The sequence below is a fragment of the Saccostrea cucullata genome, unplaced genomic scaffold (genome assembly GCF_032062105.1).
Source record: "Saccostrea cucullata isolate Sc308-1 unplaced genomic scaffold, CSIRO_AGI_Scuc_v1 ctg1734, whole genome shotgun sequence".
Taxonomy (NCBI): domain Eukaryota; kingdom Metazoa; phylum Mollusca; class Bivalvia; order Ostreida; family Ostreidae; genus Saccostrea; species Saccostrea cuccullata.
The window spans coordinates 178,785-187,522 of NW_026924759.1; the positions used below are offsets into that span (position 1 = coordinate 178,785).

An 8,738-nucleotide genomic window follows, 5' to 3' on the forward strand; every position below is an offset into this window, starting at 1 on the left:
TTTCAAGTAAAATTACACGTGTCCTCCTTTTTTAGAAATCAAGAAAATACGTCAATAATATTACAAACAAAATTTTTATAAAATAATAACTTATTGTTAGGAATATATTTAAACGAAAAATATGGCATATATTTTTGTTTACGTACTATAAACGTAAAATCTTTCTATTTGATTATAAATGTTACTTTCCAGTAAAATTACACGTGTCCTCCTTTTTTAGAAATCAAGAAAATACGTCAATAATATTACAAACAAAATTTTTATAAAATAATAACTTATTGTTAGGAATATATTTAAACGAAAAATATGGCATATATTTTTGTTTATATACTATAAACGTAAAATCTTTCTATTTGATTATAAATGTTACTTTCCAGTAAAATTACACGTGTCCTCCTTTTTTAGAAATCAGGAAAATACGTCAATAATATTACAAACAAACATTTTATAAAATAATAACTTATTGTTAGGAATATATTTAAACAAAAAATAGGGAAAAATAAAATAAACTATTTTGGCACGTGTCTTTAATCAGTGAGAGTTATCTTTCTTTGATACTTACATGCACATATCTTCAAATAAAAATACTAACGCTAAAATTATGAAATTTTTACTTGGTATCTAGGCTTTAGAACAGTTAATTTCATCAATATTTATTATTTTTTTGTTTATTCTTAACAATATAAGGGGCTTTTCGGTGGCATTTCGGTGATTTCTTGGGGCATTTCGGTGATTACAGGGCATTCCGGTGATTCGTAGTACCGCAGTAATATATCTTGCATAAATAGTATGCACTGATCGAATATATTAAAAAAGAGGTAAAATTTTATGTTATCTCGATTTATAAGATTTGTAAATTGCAAAAAGTTGAATAACAAACGTTTCTTTACCCTAAAAGTGAAAGTAGATTAGCAATTTCTTATTATGTCAAGTGCTATTGAACTTTAAAGTGTCAAAACAGCACCTCTCGATTTTGTAAACATGTTTCCACGTGGAAGGGAGTAGTTTATGTCGGTCAAGATTAACCCACATACATTGATTTAGTAAACAAAAACACTCGTAAGTAGAATTTCATTTATTTTTTCGATTACCTGTAGCATAAAATGGCTAAATATTTTAGGACATGTTTGTCAAATGCTGTTAATAGCATGTTTTAAATTGAAGAGAAAATGCAGGTGTGCTATAGTTCGTTCCTACTTGTAGTTTGCTATGCATGCATATGCAGAGTTACGCGTATAAAAGTCATTATTATTACTTATCAATACCCAGTGAATTGTGAGAACCATATGTGTTTTTTCAAATACCAAGAGACTAAATTTATTTCTATCCGTACTCGTGTGTATACACAAGAAGTTATTCCGAATTTCCTCTACACATTATACACATGTACCTGGATAAAGGATTAAAAGTTTGTTTACATTTGTTTGCAGTTTTAATAGTGTCATCTGTTTATATCAATCATGCAGTTTTCACTATAGCCTACTGATCAAAATATGGTTGTTACTTTTCTAATTTAGTAATTTAATATCATAGAATTTATGATCAGATGATGTCAATGCAGTTCTCACATACTTGTGTTTCTATCAGGTATGAAACTTCACATATACAGTTGTCGCCCGCGTGGCGCAGTGATTAGAGCGTCTGCTCTAGAGTCGGGAAGTAAGGAGTCATTCCTTACGTCGCAAGTTCAATCCCACTGTGGGACGTGGAGACCGGGTGGTCCTTCGGATGAGACCATATAAACCAAGGCCCCGTGTCGCTGTAGGTGCTGGCACAAAAAAGATCCCTTCCTGCTCAAAGGCCCTCATTGCCAAGCATAGGACAAAATTTGTAGCCGACATCCACCGGCAAGTGGTGGCGTCTCCATATGAGTGAAAAATTCTTGAGAGGGACATTATAACAACATATACAATCAATCAATCACATAAAATTATGCAGTTTATGAAAAATTTTGAATATTTCTATATGTGTACCACTATTTTCCCTTTTAAAGTATTGCCCATCTAAAACTAGCTACTGAAATATAGTATGAATATTATAAAACTAGAGGTACTGTGAGCAATGAGCTCTGACACTAAATGATACCCATCGCTTCTCATATGAATATAATGACTGTGTCTATGTTTTGCTCTGGGAAACCCCAAATATGTGGTGGATCAAAAATTAAAATAGAAGATGCACAATTGCAATATGTAATATAGATTCTGTGAAAATCATCAAATATCACTCAGTGGTATGAGAGGAATTAGCGGATAAAAGATGGGTACACCAAAGCATAACAGACGGACGGACTTACCGATTACTTAATATATCCTCCCGCTTTTCAAGCGGGGGGTATAATAAATTACATGCATTCATGCATCAATCTGTGTAATGAAAAGACATTGCTTAAGATAATTTACATTGATGTTTTGCATTTTTGTTTGTAAGAACACAGGTATTTTATTTACATATTGTTTAATTATTTCAATATGTTAAATGAAAAGTAATTTTCTTTTTTGTTCGTCTATTGCAGGCTAGAGTACATTTTGAACAGCCATTTCCAGGTATGACAAAAATAACACAATTGACCCTATAAGGTAATAAACAGACATTATTGAATTTAGAAAATGTATTATCATGAAGCACAAATGTGAAATCATTGTAGGCCCAGACTAGAAATAGTTTTCTTTAACTGCTCACTCAGGCTCTTTACTGGTCAGCTCATCATAATATTACTATCCCACTGGCTACTAGATTTTAATAAAAAGAGACTGACCCAAAACCATAGTAATAATAACTAGAGCAAAGCTCGTTGCAAAGCAACGAGTAGGTCTTCCGTCCTGTTTTGACCGGAAGTGACGTCAACAAAAGAAAGCAATGAGCTAAGTAGTCTCCAGTGACTTTATAATTTCAATTATGCGTCAAAAACTTCAAAAATAAGCTATTTTAGGCTACTTATGTTTTGACTGGAAGTGATATCGACGGACGGAAAATAAGGTTTTCAGCTTCCAATGACAGTTGTTACCCCAAAACTTGTCAAGAACGGCAAAAATATGCAATTTCCTACGCTTCCGGTATGACCGGAAGTGACGTCGACGGACGCATTTTGACGACGCCACTTGATTTAGCTTGAAATTTTGAACAACTTTGCTTCTTTGACATATTACAAATTCTCAATACTTTTTGAGATATAAAGGAAAAACTTTCGGTCCCTCTAGACCCTAAATTTTAGGGGCCAGCCCTTTTTTCGAGATATCATTTGAAGGACCTTAAAATTTTACACTTCTTTTGTTCTACATGTTTTAACAAAATATTTCGAGGTAAAATGTTATCGTAGAAAAGGTGTTAAAAATTTTGAAATTCTTGATAGGACTATTTGCGGGCCATAGCGAGCGTCGGCGCTTTGTACTTTCGGTAGTTGTTATATACAAAAGGCACTTTTCAAAAGGTTGCTCTAGCTTCCCTGAAAATTTCACACTTCTATCTTCAATGGTTTTTGAGAACATTGCCGGACAAAGTGACCCTCTAAAAATGACAAAATCGCAGAAATCTCCGAACCGGAAGTGACGTCATCAAAACAAAAAAATATATACCTAGATTTTTTGATGTTCTATCAGTCCTCTCGCATGCACAAAATATGTAAGAAAAAAATAATAAAAACTGTGGAAAAGAAAACTAAGAATAACAGAAAGGTCTTCCGCTGAAGACGGAAGACCTTAATCATGATAAATGTAATAGTTATATTTTGTTTATTTAATGTGATACACAGTTGGACAAATAATTAATCTAAACAAAACAGGATTCCAAAATGACAGAACTTTGAAACAAGCCTGTCAAGTTACTAGCCCAACTATAATTGTATTTTGTTATACATAGACCTGACCCAAAAGACAGATGCCCCCTATCATGTACTAGCCTAGATAAAAAAAACACTGATCCCAGTCACGTTGGCCTTCAAATATTTTTTAGCCTAGCTTGCATTGTAAAATCAGCTATCGAGACATTCCGTCCTTTTTTGTTGTTTGTTTTTTTAATGATATGCACCATCCCACACAAATTATACACACAAGAAAAAATTTTGTTTTCCACTTTTCAAATATGGGCTTTGCTGATCTTTACATGTATACAATGTATGTCTTTTCTTTTGAAGAATGACATTGTTGTTGTTTGAATTTAAAAATGGTCTTCAATATGTATGCATATGATACTGTATTAAATGCACAAAAATTATAATTTCATTAAAATAATAATAATAAAAAGCAAATATAAAAAAAGAAAATCAAATCAATTCAATTATAATGTGCAATGACTGTTTCTTGCAGGATATACTCTGAAGACAGTAATGTGAAAGTTCAAGGTTTGACTGTTGACAGTTGTGAGTATTGTATATGTAATTGTAAGGATAAATTTATAACATTTAACAGGCAACATTATTATTTAGGTATTACCATCCTGATCATGCTGATTGGAATAAACAAAGAAAAAATATTAAGCATGCCCAATTACTCCAATATCTACATGTACAATGTCATGTATATCAATGTATAAAAGAATCCTGTGTAAAGTTATATGTAGTTAGAGAGAGAGAGATGTTGATAAAAGGGTCAATATAATTGAAAATCATGCATCAGTATTTTTGTTTTTGTTTAATTCTCAAAAGATTTAATCACATTCTGTCCTATTTTCAGCAGAATTACTTTAATGATAAAGAATGGGTGAAAAAATTCTCACATCATGCTACATAACAGTACATGTAAGTTCAAAGACAGAAGAAAATCCAATCCATTAAAAGAGACTTTATAAATACAGTTGGTTGTCTGTTTCAGCAAACAATTTTAATGAACTGAAAATTATGCTGATACATACATCAGCATATTATGCAGACTGTAAATGATTGCATTACATATTTTTCTGATTTGCATGTAGTGCATTGATATTTGTCAGTATTTTTCATTCATTTTTTTCCCCACATAATTGCAAATGCTTCTATGTTATTTGGATTAATTAAATTTAGAGGATTGTATTAACTTATTAATCATATTTGTAGTTCAGCTGTAACAAAACAAATTATCTGATGAAAGCTTCAACCACGAGAATCTAGGAAAGGATGTCAAGTCCAAAGAGAAGGTATGTTGATTACTAGTGATGATATGTTATTGATGTAAATAGAGTACAGCAATAAAGTAGAGAGAACGATAGTAATTCGTAGACAAAAAATTTAATCTTAAATCTTAATTCTTTTCAAGAATAGGCAGGTCATGATTAGTCACTCTGAGATAGTTAAGAGCAGATTTACATTTGTTCAGATCATATATAGTTATAGGGTAGGGGGGTCCACAGTTCCACAGTGGGGGATCAAAGTTTTATTCTGGAATATTTAAGGCTGAATCCTTTTATTATGAAATCTATTCAAGATTATCAGGGTCATATATCTTACCCTGAATCTCTTGGATATCTCAGTATTTTCAGCAGTCCCATAAGCATTTCAAGATATCAAGTGTGACTTTATTTTATTGATTCAATTAATTTATGATGAATTATAAAAATATCAATTATATACTTTTATGTTAATGCATTAACATTTTATATTTTCAAGCCATATAACAAATGGTTGCTGAATTCATGAAGACTAGCTGGGTTGATGCAGTACTTTTCTACTCTTATGAACCATATCTAAACATCATTTGAGGATCCCTTTCTCAGAAAAAAAAGAATTTGCATATTCAAAGACTCTATAGTTTATTTGTATGTTGTTTAACATTCTTCTTGAGAATTTTTCACTCATATGGGGATGCCAACATTTGCCGATGGAGAGCTGCAAATTTTGTCCTTTACTTGGCACACATGGCTAATTGACCAATGAGGGATCTTTTTGGTGCTAGCACCTACTGCAAAACAGGACCTCTGTATATACAGTCTCATCTCTATGTCCGACTGTGGGATTTTGAACCAGCAATTTAAGAATCAACTCCTTACTCATGATTCTCGAGCAGACGCTCTTGCCACTGTGCCATGCAGGTGACTTCATAGGTTATAAAATAATAAGATAAGATAAGATGTATTATAACTTAAAACTGTTTTTTAATTCAATCACAGTATAGAAAATGTTTGGGAAAAAAAGGGAAGTAATAGCTACATATACATGTAGCTCTCACTGGTATTGCATGCTTGAACTATATGAATTACAAATTGTAATTACACATGTATTTTAAACCAGATCAGTAAAGAAAGAAACACTTGAATATATTTACTCTGAATTTTATTATAAGGTTGATTATCTTTAAAAAATGGAACTTTAATTTTTTTTGAGGAGAAAAAAAATATTTATAATGTACATGTGCACTTAATTTTGTTTATTAAAAATAGTCAAAATTTGGAGATCTTGTGAAGGGTATCTAAATATAGATTTATAAATTTTTACTTCATTTTTAAACAGCATAATCTTTATTATAACATATGCCTGTAATATACAACTTATTTGTTGTTGAACATTCCATTGTCTGTCTACATGTAGTGCATAGTAAAACCGGGTTTCCCAAAATATAGAATGAAAACTCAGTTCTGGATGTGGGTTCTTTTAATATTGATGACAAGAAATATAAATGGATTTCAACCCTACAAAACATGTAAACATAATAAATATTTCATAACATTAACATAGGTATATATTTATCACAAATTATTCCATTAGCATAAAATCTATATTACACTGATATTTCTATTAATTTACTCATTATCACTTCATGAATATTATCAAAGGGAAATAACTCTTATTTCACTATATTTCAGCATATGCATAAAAACTCAAGTAAATTCATATAATTTACCAAAAAATTTTACAGTTCTCAAAAATATGTAATGATATAAATAAATACCAAGTTGTGGACCTAGGCTGTCCTCTAATAAATCAGGGTGTCACGTCCAAACCATTATATCTGACCTATATTATACAACATATGGTTGTATTGACTAAATCTTATAATATATACAATATTTACAAATTCCTTTAGGTCAGATCTCATCATAAAGCATATTTCTTATATCAGTGTAACTTTAAAAACAGATCTTTAGATTTATATTCATTTAAACCATTTACTATATAATTTTACACATTTTCCATTAACTCATCAAATACTATATTTCATTCATATACTCATTCATTCAACCAAGCAAAGTGTTAGTAAAAAAAAATAAAGAACTTACTGTAATCAGGTCTTATGTCCAGTCAATAAAGAATTATATATCAAACTATATGTATATTAGACAATAGGATATCTCAGCACTCTGGCTTATGGCTGGATTCAAAGTGAATTTAAAATAACAAAGAAAAACTCACTAAGGAATTTGACCTCAATGACCTACCAATAAAAACTCTGCATAACAAGAATAGCCAATCGACTATGCTTGACCTAATCTGGTTCTCCTAAAAATACCTGAATGAACTAAAGAATTCTAACTAAGAAAAGATAACTCTAATTCTAAAATAAGTACTACCATGCAGTGTGTGCAGTAAGTTTAGTAAATGTAATTATCAATGGAGTTTAAGTTTAAATTCATATTTATTTATCTATTTATGGCAGTAAGTTTGTTTATTAAATTATTTCATATTTAATTTATTTACAGTTTAAAATATAACAAATAACCCATTATTACAAACTCCCCCCTGTTGAAAAAATGACGTCCCCGTCATTTGCCTCTGAAATTTAAAACATGATTAAAATAATGATTGTATTTATTTCTTCATTACATCGGCAATCAATTTGATAAAACATTTTCATACCTCTTATCCGAAATTTCCATCAGGTGTTGAAGCATGAAAACTTCCTCTTTCCAGTCATGATCTATCCTCTGGCATTTATAGTCTGATAAGTATGTAGGTTTTCGTCGTTCTCTAGTACTTCTCCTGAGAGTAACTGGTTCTACCGTGTCATCATCATCATCAGCATCATCAGCGGCAGCAGCAGCTTCTTTGCCAACATCTTCATCATGTTGTTGCATGATCATCATCCTCTGCGACTGGTGGAGTGTCAGATTCTTCTGATATCTCCTCCTGAGGTCCGGATTCCTCAGTCTCTCCCAGTGGCAGCTCATCTGTCTCAACTATCTCTTGCGTACCTCCTTCCGTAGTAATGTTGGTTTCAACATTGTTAGGAAGTCTTACTAGCTGGTATGAAATCTCACTCTCTGAGTCACTCTCTGCATCTTTCTTGATCTTGGTGTAGGTATTGGTCTTGGTTTTGGTCGTTGTATGGTTTGTGGATGATCATCAGAATCAGTATCTAAGTACCCTATCGGTAACAATAAATTCCTGTGTAACACCCTCTGTCTGTCTTTTCCATTCTCTTTCTCTACCACATAAACTGGTATATCTCTGTTAGGTTGTTCTTTCACAATATATGGTTGCTCTTCCCACCTGTCTGCTATCTTATGCTTTCCGTCAAAAGAAACTATCTTTACTAAGACTCTATCTCCTACCTGTATGTTTGATGCTCTAGATCTTAAGTCATACCCTTTCTTCTGTTTATGTCTGGCTTTGTCTGCTGATTCCTTGGCAATCTTATAAGCCTCTTTCATTCGTTCTCTAAGATTCTTGACATAACTGTTAAGGTTCCCATAGTCCTTCTGGTTAATGTCGAATGCCAGATCAATGAGTAGTCTGGGATGTCTTCCGAACATGAGAAAATACGGAGTCTGTCCAGTACTTTCATGTCGTGTCGAATGATATGCATGAACAAGAGGTGCAACAAATTCTTTCC

General features: G+C 31.9%; 1 long non-coding RNA gene across 3 annotated transcripts; it reads left to right on the forward strand.

Annotated features, from left to right (window-relative positions):
• The first annotated feature begins 954 nt into the window (after positions 1–954).
• Positions 955–5,997, forward strand: LOC134267247 (uncharacterized). 3 transcript variants are annotated; one of them, XR_009992125.1, is made up of 6 exons: positions 955–1,059; positions 2,516–2,579; positions 4,305–4,357; positions 4,671–4,735; positions 5,030–5,113; positions 5,579–5,997. It is a non-coding gene; the product is annotated as an uncharacterized LOC134267247 (long non-coding RNA). The 3 variants fall into 3 exon arrangements; XR_009992123.1 differs by having other exon boundaries at positions 5,030–5,109; XR_009992124.1 differs by having other exon boundaries at positions 2,516–2,546; positions 5,030–5,109.
• Positions 5,998–8,738: the final 2,741 nt, after the last annotated feature.